The sequence below is a fragment of the Zalophus californianus genome, chromosome 2 (assembly GCF_009762305.2).
Source record: "Zalophus californianus isolate mZalCal1 chromosome 2, mZalCal1.pri.v2, whole genome shotgun sequence".
Lineage (NCBI taxonomy): Eukaryota > Metazoa > Chordata > Mammalia > Carnivora > Otariidae > Zalophus > Zalophus californianus.
Window position 1 is genome coordinate 106,793,331 of NC_045596.1, and position 16,746 is coordinate 106,810,076.

The window sequence follows — 16,746 nt, forward strand, 5'->3', positions numbered from 1 at the left end:
AAACATTCTTTTCTGAAGTGCTCAGTTTTCAAAGTAACAGGGAAATGTATATAGTGCTTTAAGTATTAACTTCTACTTGAAGCCCTGTTGTAAGTTTAATGATGAAAAAGTATCTTTTTTTTAAGATTTTACTTATTTATTTATTTATTTGACAGAGAGAGACACAGCGAGAGAGGGAACACAAGCAGGGGGAGTGGGAGAGGGAGAAGCAGGCTTCCCGCTGAGCCGGGAGCCCAATGTGGGGTTCGATCCCAGGATCCCAGGATCATGACCTGAGCTGAAGGCAGACACTTAACGACTGAGCCACCCAGGTGCCCCAAAAAACTATCTTTTTGCTTTGACAAATTCAAACATATTGACCTTATGGATTTTGATAATTGCTGAAATTCCTGGGCTTATTCTCAAAGTAAATCTTCAGAATATCAAATTCAAAGATTCTCAAAATTTCTGTGTGCAGAACAATCAACTGGTGAACTTGTTAAAAATGCAGATATGGCTCAACTGTTGATGGACTGTTAGGTAGTACCAAGTTTTTGACTATTATGAACAGCAGTGAACATTCTCATTTGTGTCTTTGTGATAAACATATGTTTGTATTTCTGTTGGGCTTGTATCTAGGAGTGGAATTTCTGTATTGCCAGTTAGCCATATACTCAGCATTAGTAGATACTGCTGGAAAGTGTTCCAGAGTGGTGGTATATTTATGGTCTCTCTGTCAGTGTGTAAGAGTTTCTGTTGTCCCCGATCCTCACCAACACTTGGGTATTTTCTGTTTTAATTTTAGCTTATTCTGATGGTACTGTAGAAGTATTTCATTGTAATTTAGATTTAAATTGAATGAATACATACATTTAGGTCTAATCACACAGTGAAATACCATTTAGTCAAAGAGAGTGAAAAATCTAGAGCTACAGCAACAATATGGATGAATCCCACAAATATAATTGGTGAAAGACGCCAGACACAAAAGAATGTATATGTATTATTCCATTTGTAGACAGTACCCCTCCAAAAATCCCCCCAAAACCAAAAAACAACAACAGATGAAACTAATCTCTGGCATTAGAAGTTAAGATAATGGTTAACACTGGAGTCGGGGAATAGGTTGTGACTGAAAGGGAACAACCTGGGAAGGTGATGTTGTGGTTCTTGATCTGAGTACTGGTTTTACAGATGGGTTTAGTTGTGAAACTTCAGCAAGCTGTCCACTTAGGGTATGTGTACTTCTCTGTATGTATATTATGCTTCATTAAAAGTTTTTTTTAAGTACAGATTTCCAGGCCCTTACCATGAAAAATGTAGTCCTTTAATGGGACCTGGGACTTTACAAGTTTAACAGACATGAGGGTGGTTGGGATGCAGGTGGCCTCAAAGTGCACTTTGAAAAACACTGGTAATTGCATTCAGTGCAGAGATTTTTAAAGCATTCATCAGCTCTTCAAAATAATTTAATCAGCTGCTTTGCACACTGCAGCTATTTTGGGTCATTTCAGAGATGGTTTCAGAGCCCCCCACCTTTCACTTCTAAGAGTGAATCAATCCTAGAAAATGAAAACACTGAGTGAGCTCCGTGTGGGAAAGGGCCGCAGCTTGTACTTAATGTGGAAAGGACAGTCAAGTGAGAAGTAAATACATTAGGTGGGAAGGAAAAAAAACCCCATCAAGTGTTGGAATCATAGAAACTCTCTCTGGGAGGAGAACTGATCATTTCTGATGAAAGCCCATTTATTTTGCCAAGAGTGATGGAGTGTGTTTTGGTCTGAGGCATTTGGTAGAGGCTCTGTAAAAACTAGGTTAAGGACTGAATCAAAATCTCTTCCAGTTACATGAAGGAGGAAGCATAGAATGCAAATAAATGTAAAACTATTGCTTGTTGTGACTAAAATCCCGCACATGATAAGGCCTGAATCAGCTTTCATTTCATTGCAAAGGGGAAGAGCAGAACTACCCAACACAATTACAGGCAAGTTTTTAACGGGGAACAAAAAGAGTGAAAAAAATCACTCAGTGTTCATTTAGAGCTTGTTCTATCCACCTAAGTTCTGAGAAAATGTTCTCAAATGTCAAGAGCTAGTAAAATCCCTCAGCTCTTAAAGGAGCCATTATTCTCCCCAGACATGCAGAAGTATAGATAATATTACCTGATTTACCTATAGGCAACCTGATATTAAGCTGGTGTGGCTGTCCCAATTGTTAAGAAATTGAAATAGTCTCATACCTGTGGGAAATTAGCCACCATTGGGGGTTCCTTGAGAGCCCCTCTCTACTGTCCATACTTCCTGCCTTCTCTGGGATCCCTTAGACCTCCAGACAATACAGCAACTACAGGGTTAATGTCTGACAGTCCCTGGTTTTCCAGCCCTCTCCAGCCACAGATTACCTCCGAGGTCTTTGCTGGGGGGTGGGGGGTGGGTAATACCTGTGATGGGGAGAAGTGGCCTTGTTTGGGAGGGTGGGATGAGGGACGACTTCCAAGTTCCTCTCCTCTCTTGTGTCTTTTCACTGACCCCACCTCCCCCAATTTTGCTTTCTTTGTAATTTCTCATTCTTTGGAAATTTCTTATTGGAGTCATATTCTTAGGCAATGAAGAATCAGTAATTAAATGTAGATGTTTTGTCACTAGAGTAACCTTTGATTCTGTCAGTCCTAAATATCCAATGGCTTACATATGCTCTGTGATTCACTTGCTTACTCACTCTCTCACTCATTCAGCAAACATCTATGGAGTGCCTGCTACATGCCAGGCACTGTGCTTACCAGTAAGACTCCATCCTTGGCCTAAAAGAAAGCTCACAGTCTGGTGGGGATGACCAACCCATAAACAGATAATTCTGGTGCAGTGAGAGAGCCATGCAAAAGAGTATGACAGGAACATAAAGGAGGGCCAACAAAGGTAGCCTTCAGTTGGTCAGAGAAGACTTCCTAGAAGATGTGGTTTGAACTTAGTTTTAACAGAAGAATAGAAGTTAGCTAGATGGGGACAGGGAGTGGAGTACATTTTGGACATAGAGGAACAAGGTAAGAAATAGCATGGTATGTGCAGGCAACAGAGTATAGAGTGTGAGACTTAGGTTAGTAGGAGGTGAGACCTCAGAGGACAGCAGGGTCAAGAACACTGCTAAGGGTTGAGATCTGATGCTGTAAGAGGCTTTTTCACTCACCAGGAAGCAGCCAAATAATGTGTTACTAATAATAAAGTATTAGATTTGTGATCGCTTTACTACTTAAAAATCTTAAATTAGAGCAAATTCAAGGTTATCCCTATAATATGGTGACTCTCCCCCACTGGCATTCCATATGCTTTCTTCAGAGAAAGAGATAGAGAAAGAAAGGGACTGAGCTAGGGCTAGGAGCCAGGGCTTGAGAATAACACTCTGCTCCCCTCATCCAAGCAGCAAGCTAGTAGACGTATTAACAAATTGTTTCTGTACTTTATCTCCTTATCAGTATTTTGGGGTTTCATCAAATCTGCATACACCCAGGGTATAGGACACTTCCATGAGTGTATTTCACCCCTCTTGTTGGTCATGACAGGACTGTGGCTGTGTAGACGGGGAAGTCATGGAAGGGTTTCCATGCTGTGGGCCCACATGCATTTTATGGCGAGTCCTCTGGCTTCATAGAGCAGTGATTGGGCATCCTGTGGGTAAGGAAATCTCAGCCACACACTCCCAATGTAGTTATTTTTCAAATAAATTACATGTTTATTACTGTATGAGTATATTGTGCCCACTTAAAAACATACTCCAAAATGGAAATTGTAAAAGAATGAGATTAAAACATTTAGAGTAATTTTTATTTATTTATGATAAACAAAACCTCATGATTTAGTGTGTCTATTTGCTTTAAATCTTGGTTTATACTTGTGATACTATGTAGGTCTTGCTATAAGTTTATTTCAGTTTTTGGGTTTAATGGCTGATGGAGATGCCAAAAACCTCTTAAAGTGATATAGCTCCCAATGAAAATATACTTCTTAAATGATGAAGCTCGGTTCTAGTTCTGTGCAGTGATTATGCATACATTTTTGTTGAAATTCAAGTTAGTACATTTCCTTTATCCCTGGTATCAATCAGTTATTCTTGTAAGCTAATTGGAGAGGGTACATATTTTTCATAGTGTTAAAAAAACAGGTTCACTATCTGCTGCACTTCTGTTTAAAAATTTAAAAAATAGGTTAGTAAATTCTGTATCCCATGTCTTTAAAGCATTCTGATACAAATATTTGTACATATGACACCCTTATATCATTTTTGGCAATAAAATTTCAAAATGATGGAAACATTTCCAAATGTCTGTTTTTAAATTTCTCTTCAGTAGGAGTTTCTTTTGAAATGTAGTTATTTTCTCACTTGTTAAAATGTTAACTTTACTCTGAAGGGCCTGAATAACTTTGTTGTTTTTTTTTTTTTTATTTTCTGAAACAACTGTGAGGTAGCATACTAACACCATCAAAGAAAAGGGCAGGAAATATAGGCTATTTGTCTTTTTGTAAAAGAAAAAAATATGGCTCTTATTTTGGTTTGGCAATTTGAAAATTGGCCTGATTGGATGTTGGAATAAGTGAGAGAAAGGAGTCCAGAGTGAATTCTGAGCTTCCCAGCTTGAACAACTGCCTGAACAGTGGTGTCACCAAATGAGGTAGATGGAGGAGAGAACAGAAGTCAGTTTAGGAAGATGATGAGACACCAAGTGGAACTCTGGAGTTGAGTTCAGTTGTTGAGCTACAGGACTTACTACTGTTACTTTATGCCTAGCATATTAAAAACCAAACTAATCTTTGGCTTTATATCCCAAATTTATTTTTTCCTTCTGTTCTTCTATCTCTGTCCATGGCACCACCATCTCTCAGTCATTTAAGGCTAAAATCTTTGGAGCCATATGTGACTCATCCTTTAGTTTCCACCTGTATCCAGTGAGTAACTTAGACCTTTCAACTGTCCTTTGTTCATTCCACATGTATTTACTGAGGACCTCTTATGTGCCAGGTACTGATCTGGGCCTTGAGGAGATAAGTGTGAAGAAAACAGACAAGGTTCTTGCTTTCATGGAGCTTGTATTCTAGCTGGGGAACACAGGTAATAAATAAATATGTAAACATAAGTAAGAAAATGATCAGGTGTTGGTAAATGCTAAGAAGAGAACTAAGGCAAGTGGTATAATACTACCCGGCTGGCTGCTGTAGAGGAGCCGTCTGGGAGGTGCTATTTAAGGTGAGGTCTGAAAAGCCACACACTGTTAGGGGAAAGAGCTTTCCAGGCAGGAAGGTCTGAGTTCTGGATGAGCTTGGTGAGTTCTAGGAACAGAGGGAAGGCCAAAGTGGCTAGGGCTTGGGGGTGGTGTTAGGTAAGGGTAACCCCGATGGTCATGACTTTTCTTCCATCAGGGCTACTCCCTTCTTGTGCTCCATCGCCTCATACCTGGCCCCTTATTTGGTGCCCTTTAATTGCCTCCCACTTTCACTCTTTCCTCCTGTTTCACACACTAATCCTTATTAGCCTTCTGAAGATTTCACATCGCTGTGCTATGGTAAAAGCCTTCAGTAGTTGAAGAGTAGTAGGCTGACCTTTGGGGGCCAAGAAGACAGGCAGTTCTGCACCTGGGGTGTTTGCTCCCTGTGAGGTCTCCAAGAGGCCTTGGGAGGAAACTATGTCTCTCATTACCCTCTGTTTACCCACCTGTGTATTAGTTTTCTATTACTGCTGTAACAAATTACCACAAACTTAGTGGCTGAAAACAACATAAATTTATTCTCTTACAGTTCTGGAAGTCAAAAGTCTAAAATGGGTCTCACTGGGGTTAACATCAATATGCCAGCAGGGCTGCGTTCTTTTCTGAAAGTTCTGGGGAGAACCCATGTACTTACCTTTTTCCAGCTTTTAGAGGCTGCCCATAGTCCTTAACTTGTAGCCCCTTCCTGCACCTTCAGAGTTAGCAGGGCAGCTTCTTCCCATCTCTCTCTGACCCTCATCATCTTCCTTCCCACTTTCACTGATAAGAATCCTTGTGATTACACTGATCCTACCTGGATAATCCAGGGTAGGATAATCTCCCCATCTCAAATTAACTCCTTAAAAACCTTATTCCCCTCCCCCATATCATGTAATATATCTATAGATTTCAGGGATTAGGATGTGAACATCTTTAGGTGATTATTATTCTGCCTATCACACACACTGCTTCTTTGATATATTAAGATTTAGTAGATATTTGAAGCTGATGGAGACTTCCTATAAATAGAAAAGCCACTGAGACTAAGAGAAGGCCTATCATGGGAGCCTCATTGCTTTGGCTCTGTAAACATGGTAAAGCTATGCCCACAGATGGGGCAGGATTGCTAGTCTTTCCTGCACAGGAGGCTGAATGTGGGATGGTGGAGATAGCAGTGGCAGTTCTTAGATAGAATTGGAATAGCAGGGAATATTTCTTTTTCTCATTTATTTTCTATCCAGATGGAGATTTGGATCATTGACCTTTAAGGTTCTTCTTAACCCTGAATGTTTATGATCATCCTATTTGGTGAGATGGTTCTCAAGAAGGAACTCATTTCTATATGGAAATAGAGGGAATCACGTTAGATAGCACAAGTTCTAACCTCTTAAAAGAGTTAATATTATTCTGTCATCTCCACACTTGGAAATTTATAGGAAAAGAGATACCAGAATGTTCCTCAGTGAGACATTCTTTTGTTGTCTTCAACCTCTATGTTATGTCTACATGCCAAAGAAGTTATTCTTTGGCAGGAAATGCAAGTAAACTCTCATTATACTGATCTCCTTTGGACAAGGACCGTATGTCCTAAATTTCTGGAATAGTTCTTATTTCATATAATTTTACTCTTCTCAATAAAGAATTAATTAAATGTATAACTAAATACAATGTAATTTTATATTTTGGTAAGACTTTCCCTACAAATAATTTCACAAATCAGAAAAAGCTCCTCTGTCTTAATTCATCTTAATTTTTAGTTTAAGCAAATATGGTCAAATATCTGTTTTTGTGGTGGTGGAAATTTTTGCCTGAATAATTATATTGCTACTAAACATTCCTAATCTGTAGAGCTAGAGACAAACAAAACTTATATCCAGGCTCTCTGTATAAGCAGCAAATTGGTACCTGGTAATAAATTTCCTTTGAAAACAGATAAAAGAAAGAAATACTGAGAGTAATGATATCTAATGTGTATTAAACACCTAGCATAATTTAGGCATTGTGCTAAGTGCTTTACATATATAATTGTTTCAGCCTTAAAAATGAAAACTCTATGAAGTATCTCCTCCCTGTCCTTATTATAGATGGGGAAGCGGATAAAGCACTTTGAGCAATATGTTCTAATAATGTATAAAGCTAGAAGGGAGAGAATTGATATTTGGATTATTCACTGCCTCCTAATACTGCTTCAACATTATGCCTTTCTTCCTCTAAGCTCCTCAGGGCAGAGGAGAGGCTTTGGAATGTAGGTGGGTTTTGATGGGGGAGGTGTTTGGGGTAACTTGGACAAGGCCAATACAGATAAGGCAGGATTACGATGGTGTTCTGAAAAGTTAGGAGTCTTTGGGTTGCAGAGAGAACCAAGAATTTCTCACCACATCATGATCCAGGGACATTAATATCTGGAGTTGTAGAGTTCTTGCTTTGGCATCTTCTGTGATGACAACTGGTTATGCAGTCCAATCTGCCCATTCTAGAAAATAGCTCACTATCTGCCCAGCCACTCAAACCTAAGCTAAGAGTCATCTGCAATTTTTCTTTTTTTCTCCTTAATTTCTATTGTTTTTAAGGACTTTATTTATTTATTTGACAGAGACAGACACAGCGAGAGAGGGAATATAAGCAGGGGGAGTGGGAGAGGGCGAAGCAGGCTTCCCGCGGAGCAGGGACCCTGATGAGGGGCTCGATCCCAGGACCCTGGGATCATGACCTGAGCTGAAGGCAGACATTTAACAACTGAGCCACCCAGGTGCCCTCTCCTTAAATTCTACTCTTCAGCAACTTCTGGTTGTCCTACTTTAAAATACATTTAGAATCTGGGCCTTCTGTCCATCCCAGTAAAAACCACCACCTCCCTTAGTCCAAAGTTTCATCTGCTCCCTCTCTCCTGAACTACCATAATAGCTTCCTAACTGGCCTCCCTGCTTCTACTTCTGCTTGCCTAAAATCTCATCCTAAAGTAATCTTTCAAAACATAAAGCAGCTTTTCTTTCTCCCTATTGCTTAATCTTCATCAACATTTATCTACTACACTTAGAATAAAATCCAGTCCCTTAGCATGCCACGCAAGGGCCATTGTGGGCTAGGTTTTGTCCATTTCTCTAAACTCGTTTTGTGTTCCCTAAGTCTTTTCCCATCTCAGGACCAACTTTGCACGTGCCTTCCCTCTGCTGGGATCACCTCTATCTATCCTTAGGTATTTAACATTATCTCTTCAAAGAGGACTCAAGTAAACTCCACATAAACCTCTCAAATATTTTATCACATCACCCTTTCAATTTTTTTATGTAGCAATTATTCCCATCTATCATTATTTTATTTGCAAGCTTGTTATTCTTTTGCTTCTCTCTCTCACTGGAGGGCTGGACCTCTGTCTAAATCCTCAGAGCCTCGCACAGTGGCTGACAAATTAGGGATTTACTAAATATCTGTTAAAGAAATGAAAGAATGCATCATAATGATTTAAAAAGTATTGTATTCTTAAGCACAGGTGCACATATTGGACATATTTTGGAGCATCTGCTTAGCTTATAATGACCCTCTTAATAGAGCTTCCTAATTCAGGGGAAATGGCTCTCATGACCATTTGTTTGAACATGCCCTTGACCTCTAGCTGTGGTGAATTGGACAGTTGACTCAAGCTGGGCCAATCAAAATTGGAGCTCTGGCCATTTGGAATTGGGGCTGAGAGTCATATAGTTGGATTATCTTATGTATCCTCAGGAGCCCCAGACAGTCATGAGTTCTGATCTGAGGATCAAAGAAGGCTGGTGAGCAGAGAAAGAGAAATGAAACCGAGTCAATGCGCAATAAGAAAATGTGATATAAGACACAGGCAGAGAGTCTGGGTGACTTTCCAGGTCTTGATTTCAGTATCTTCTTGCTGCCCAGCTAAACTCCTGCCCTTGGGTTCGGGAAAATATCATAAGCCTGCCCTCCAAATGCCATCCCATGGGTGAAGCTACGGTGGTAAAGATATCTCAGTCAATTTAACACTTCATGAAAACAAATTTGCCATTAACATGTTCGTTCTGCTTTAGCACATGCTACTTCATGCCACTTTTACCTCATATGATGATAGATGACTTACTTGCTCTTTAGCTAGCAACTGTGTGTAAGTGAGAAGGTTTCTAGAAGAAGAAAATGGAGAAAAATCAGTGAGAGCCGAACATGTTTGTGGCATCCCCTACAAGGAGAGAGGGCCGAGTAAGCAATGTCTAAAAGGGGGAGGTGTGGGTGATGAAAAAGCAAGTGCCGAAGCAAATAGTAGGGAGCTCTGTGGGCTTGATCGTAAGTGAGCTGGGGTTGCTGAGGACTGGGAAACTTGCAGAATATAAAATGTCTGGTTGCAAGATATGAGTTTAGAAGCAGCAGAGTGAATCTCTTCAGGTGATGGATCATTATGCTGAAATCAATCTTCACAATGGAAGACAAAGTCGGCAAAAATGAAATATTCCCTCAGAACCGGGAGTTTAAAGTATAGTAGGCTGCTCCACTGTTAGTAACAATCAATATTGACTCAGTTTAAGACCACACAATCCCCTCTTAGCTTGACCTCATTATACCTGATACTAATGAGGGACTAAAGTCCAGTGGTCATGGATGGGCGTTTAATACTGCAACAATCACATTGATTCAAAAGTCCTTTATCAGCAAAGGCATGCGGGAGCCGGGGGCGGCGGGGGCGGGGGGGGGCGGGGGGCGGAGTACATTGGCTTCTCAGCAATGAAACCAGCTGTAAAGTATCTCTCAATGAATCCACCAAGGTGTGAACATCAAAAGCCCAGGAGGAGCTATTTATATTTGAAGATTATTAGGCATTAACTGCACAGAGGAATTACCTCCGAAAATGGCACCCCTGACTAGGTACTTCTGTGGTAAATCCTAGAAAATGCTGAGCTCTCCCAAGTAATTTTCATTCTTATGAGATTCTGTGTCTTGGTTTGGAGTGTTGCTCCTCCTATGGTGTGTATCTGGACAGGATGGGGAGGGAAAGTGGACTCCAAGGACATGGGAGAGATGAATGTCAGTTACTTTTGTACAGACTGCTTACTACGTCCATGGGTGGCCCTTTTAAACCCAACGTGAGACTGATATATACAGTTCATGTCTGCTGATGGGGACATGTGCGAATATATCATACTAGGATCCTTAGACCCAGGAAAAGCTCTGCATCTGCGGCTGCATCCTGGTCCTGCTGGAATAATGGCCACGAGTCTCGGCTGGACTGATTCTCCTACCAAAAAAAGGTTTTAAAGCCTAGGGCAGTGTTTCCCAAACTGAACACAACAGGGTGTGAATATGTGTGAGGAGATATAAGGATTACACAGACAATGCTTGTGAGAACTGAGTTAAACAAATTAAATTAAAATTTGGAATGTTTGCATGTAATATTCATACATAAAAAAACTATATAAAAGCATATGTAAGGGATAAAGAACAACAAAAACCCACCTTAATAAATACAACATTACCAATCCCATCAATACCCCTGGCTGCCCCTTTTCATTCTGTCCTCTCTCCCCAGGTAACCAGTTTTCTGAATTTTGTGTATGAGTTTTATTTTTCATAATGGTTCAACTATATATGTATATATCCTTAGATAATATATTTTGAAACTTTACATGCTTTTGAATTAGCTTTGTATCAATTGCATACTGTAAGTACTCTTCTGAGACTTGCTGTTCGTTCAGTTCTATGTTCCTGGCCTTCCTATGAATTGATACACACAGCTGTAGTCCTTTTTCACTGTTACTATTCATTCTATGGATATACCACCATTTATTTACCATTCTTTTGTCTGATGGATATTATGTTCCTTACATTATGTTGCTTATTATGTTTTGCTATTACAAACAATGGGATTGTGAACTTCCTTGTACATGGTTCCTGGAACACACGTGTAAGATTTTCTCTAGGATAGGGGCACCTGGGTGGCTCGTTCAGTTATGTGTCTGACTTCGGCTCAGGTTGTGATCTCAGGGTCCTGGGATCGAGCCCTGCATTGGGCTCCCTACTCAGTGGGGAGCCTGCTTCTCCCTCTCCCTCTGTCTGCCGCTCTGCCTACTTGTGCACTCTATGTGTGTGTGTGTGTGTGTGTGTGTGTGTGTGTGTGAAATAAATAAATAAAATCTTAAAAAAAAAGAATTTCTCGAGGATATATACCTAAGGGTAGAATTACTGAATGTGAGGGTAGGCACATCTTCAACTATAGAATAAACCAGAATTGTGGTCAAAAATTATGGTTGCTGGGGCGCCTGAGTGGCTCAGTTGGTTAAGCTTCTGCCTTCGGCTCAGGTCATGATCCCAGGGTCCTGGGATTGAGCCCCACATCAGGCTCCCTGCTCAGCAGGGGAGTCTACTTCTCCCTCTTCCCCCTCCTCATGCTCTCTCACTCACTCACTCTCTCTCTTTCAGATAAAGAAATAATATCTTTTTAAAAACTGATGGTTGAAGGGGCGCCTGGGTGGCTCAGTCAGTTAAGCATCCGACTCTTGGTTTCAGCTCAAGTCATGATCTCAGGATCGTGGATTCAAGCCTCTCATTGGGCTCTGTGCTCAGCATGGATTCTGCTTGAGATTCTTTCCTCCTCTCTCTCCCTCCCCCTCCATTTCTCCCCTCCCCACCCCTGCTCGTGCTCTCTCTCTCTCAAATAAATAAATAAAATCTTTTAAAGAAATGATGGTTGCAATTTTCATTCATTCCAACAGGCTTTAAGAGTTCATTGTGCCACATCCTCATCAACAGGTGGTAATGTCAGACTTAAATTTTTTGTCCATTTTGTGGTTTTAATTCTTATTTCTCTTATGAGTAAGTTGGATCATCTTTTTATATATTTATTGATCCTTTGAGTTTTCTCTTCTCTAAATGTGTTTCCTATTCTTGCCCAATTTCTGTTTGTGTTGTTTATCTTTTCCTTATTGATTTGTAGTTCTTTATGCATTCTTCATTATAATTCTTAAATTACATGTTTGTAAATTTCTTCTCCCAATATCCGATTTGTGTTATTACTTTCTTTTTTTTTTTTTTTAAGATGTCATCCATTTATTTGCAAGAGAGTGAGCAAGAGAGAGAGAGAACACAACCAGGGGGAGAGGCAGAGGGAGAGAGAGAAGCAGACTCCCTGCTGAGCATGGAGCCTGACACGGGGCTCCAGGATCCTGGGATCATGACCTGGGCCAAAGGCTGATGCTTAACTGACTGAGCCACCCAGGCGCCCTGTGTTATTACTTTCTTAATGGTGTTCTTTCGTGAAAAAAAGTTGTACATTTTAATATAGATATATCATTTTTTTTATGTTGTTGTGCTTTGGGGTCCAATTTAAGAAATAATTTCTCTACCCAGTACCCAGAGGTTATAAAGATATTGTCCTAAATATTCTAAAATTTTGCTTTTCACATTTAAGTCTCTAATCTCTGTTTTTGTGAGTAGATTTTCTTACTTCAGGACTTTTCTTAGTTATTAATATGCATTGTGGACCTCCCTGAAGGAAGACAGAATGCAACATTTCCCTGTTGTATTCCAGCCTTGGATTTATTTTTCAGAGCATCTCCAGGGATGCCTTGGTATGTATTTTGGGAACTGTTGCTCTGTAGAGTAGGAAAAAAGTTTCTACTTTCTACTACATTCTTGACCAGTTCTGGGACCCTGCCCTGGATCAATTGCTGCATAACTTCCTTGTGATTTGTTTTTTTTTTTATTTTGAAAATAAAGACATTATTACCTAATTTAAAATATAAAAAACAATAAGTAATTACTATGTATTGCAAACACTAGGTAGGATGATAATATTAATGTGTAAAAAGATAAAAATTATTACTGTATGAATATTCTCCATCCTTTCTCTTCATCCCATGCCTCTCACTGGGATATGGGAGTGTTGTGTGGAAGGTTCCTGCCTGCTGGATTCTCCCCTAGGCTTTGCTGTGGAGAAGCTGGAGGATGACTGGGTTGTGGAAGGCAAAGAAATTAAAATGATGTATGTGATGACAAGTTTAAAAAGCTTAAGGCAAAGGGGCAGTACATAGGGATTAAGGATGAGAAACTCATAGACAGGCTTCAAGTCCTGGCTGTTGGAGTCATTTTTCTTTTACTGCAAAACCACAGTAACACTGACCAATTGGGGTCTCACATACTATAACTTTTACTCATGATTTCATTTGATCATAACAGTAATCCAGTGACATAGATAAGTAAAACATTATCTATCCCCTTTTAATCCCTGAAGATACTGACTTAGAAAAGTGGAGTGACTGTCTAAGACAGAGTTTGAGAATGGTTAGACAGGATTCAAATCCAGGACTAACAAATGTAGCATCTGTGCCTGTCCAGCATATCATGCAACATGTAGGGAAAACCAATATATAAATGCTCTTTGAGAAAAATATTTACACAAATACTAACCACCTCCAAATAAAGTGGCTATTTTCTATTATTTGGGTGTAATCATCATAATTTCTTAATAAATGCTATACAAAGATTACTGGAAATTACCTGTATCTTATGTAATTTAGTGAGATAATTTTGTTTAACTCAGCATTTCCCAAGTTTAGAATGATGACCCTACTTTTTAAGTGAGGGTGCATTTTTATAATAACAATAATGTATTCACTTCTCTCTGTATTCCTAAGAAAATGATGGCAGAATGGCAATGGAAGAGGCAGCTTGATATTTGTATTCAAAAAGATTAAAAAGTTAACCATCCCTAGGGAAATAAGCCCCCCTAATAATTCAGTGAAATAGAACTAGAAGTCTTAATTTGCTGACAAATGTAATTAACACTATGGTTGGATAGATCTCACAAAATACATATGTACATTACTGTGTACTCTCATGTGGCTGAAAGGGGCCATCTTACAACTGGAAATGAACATAACTTTTTTCCTTGGTGTTACATGGATTGTAGTCAAAATATTTCAGCTGCAGGAAATATTTTAAGTGATTATTTCAGTAACAAAGTCTCTCCTACTTCTAGCAATTAATTTTTACCACTTCCAGCTGAAGTTATAGCTTTCCTACTTATTCAACTGTGGGATTTTTTTTTTCCTTCAATAATGCATGGAAGTACATTTCCTGTAGTAACCCCCTCTTGGCTGCAGTATGTGGTCATTCTGTGCATCATTTCCTCTAATGAATGGAGCAAACCTGTGAGCATACACAGCACTACAAAATATATAAAGTCAGATCTGTGGTCCCAATATAATTGCAACAAAAGTGATTAATAGTTTGTTTTAATGAGGTAATTGGGATTTAATAAGTTATTGATTTTTCTTAGCATCTTACTAAAATGCTTTGGAATGTGGAAAAAAAACCCTCTACTCATATAGGGCAGTATTGATTAAGTATGAATTCATATATTGGGATTCTGGATGCTTTGTTATCTCAGGGCCAGTGCATATTACCTGATTAGTATTGATTGCACTGTGGCCATCAGTGAATTCTCAAGGCATCGTTTTTAGTCAAGGAAGAATGAATTGTTTAGTGTGACCCTAAAATCACTTTGTAGCAGATCCAGAAAAAGTTCAGTTGTTGATGACTCAGAGCAAGAGGCCATGGATTTAATTTGTTGAACTGGATTTAATTTGTTCCAATGGTTCCAATATTATAGTTATGGTTGGAAGATGTTCTCTTTTGATATTCTTTTACTTCATTTTTCTTACACATTTTCCTCTGCCCTGTATATGCCTTCTCCTCTTTTCTGCTTGGCAAACTTCTGTTCATCCTTCAGTACCCAACTGAAAAATCGTCTTCTCTGTGACTGCATTCTTGATTTCCTTAGAAACATTCTGTTCTTCTGGGTCACCCTATGTTGTGCTTAAGTCTTCACAACTGAGTGATAAGTGCCAGTAATTATGTTTTTATATCTGGTCCCTACTAAACCATGAGCTTCTTTTGAGGGCTGTATTTTGTCTCTTATGACTTGCTTGGCCCTTAAAATCCCCCATATTTAAGAAGAAGGTACATGGTTGGCAGCGTGTGAATGCTTGCTGCTGTTACACACTGGGTGGGTATCTCTTTTCAACACTCAGAATCTGAAACTTCTGGTCCCACAAGATTTAAAAGGGCTTTACTGCCTTGGAATTGGGAGTTACATGTACCACCATACTAAGTACCTTCAATACTCGCACCACCACCCCTACATACTGAGTGGGTCACACTCGGTGCTGAACACTTTAAATAAAAAATCTCATTAATTTCTCACTATGGAGCAAGATCATTGCTCCATTTTAGAGGTAGATAGAGGCTTAATAAGTAATTTTCCCAGGGCCACATCACTAATTAATGGTGAATCAGGGAGTCAAACCAAGTTCTTTCCGACTCCAAAGCCCATGTCTATAGTGTGATTTGAGACACTCTGAGAAAGGCCCATCCAAACCAGGAACCTAAAATTCCACCCTTAGAGATTTTTTTTTTCAGTCTTCAAGGCTTTATAGAAGTGAGAGGGTGAAACACACCCAAATAGAGTATTCTAATGTTTTGGAAATAGTTGGTGAATAATATTTTTAAGTTCCTAACAACTAACTTCTCAACATGGATCAGTTGACAATTAGAAAAAGTTTTCCCTTTAGCAGTAGTTCATTTGGGAAAGAGGATACAGAGAAGAGAGCCAATGAGGGGCCAGAGAGAAAGAGGGCGTCTAAAGTTCTAAAGAGTGAATTGTGTAAGACTGATGAATCACAGACCTGTGCCCCTGAAACAAATAATACATTATATGTTAATAAAAATGAAAAAATAAAGTGGGTTTCTTATAGACAAAAAAAATAATAATAATAAAATAAAGTTCTAAAGAGAGCACAACGAACGTGCTAAAGACCAAAAAAGGTGGTGGGGGGGGGTCCTTTTTGTTTTTATAAAGGCTGACCACCACTGAGATAAAGGTGTTACTTTGAGTAGCTCAAAATGAGGAGTAAAGGCAATGCCCATCTAGAGCATTGTATCAGTTTCCTATTGCTGTTGTAAAACCCTACCACAAATTCAGTAGCTTCAAACAACGCAAATTTATTCTCTTGTCGTTCTGGAGATCAGAAGTCTAAAAGGGTCTCACCGGGATAAAACCAAAGTGTCCTCAGGATTGCATTCCTTCTGGAGGCTCTAGGGAAAAACCCATTTCCTTGCCTTTTCCAGCTTTTCTAGGCCACCGGCAGTTTCTGCCTTGTGAACCTTCCTCTGTCTTCCAAGTGGCTTCGGATCTCTGATTCTGACTCTGACCCTCACTCTTCTACTCCCTCTTTCTCTTCTAAGGACCCCTGTGATTACACTGAGCCACCTGGATTGACCCGGGATAATCCCCATCTCAAAATCCTTAACTTAATCATACCTGCAAAGTCCCTTTTACCATGTAGTGTGCCATATATACAGGTTCTGGGAATTAGGGTAAATAGACATCTCTGGGGTGCATTATTCTGCATACAATAGGTATGTTAGAGGGGAAATTAGAGATCAAGAGACAGTGTTCCAATCTTGGTGCTGCCATTGAGGAGCTATATTCTTTGGGGCAAATCTCAATCTCCCTGGGTCATTGCTTCCTCATGGTG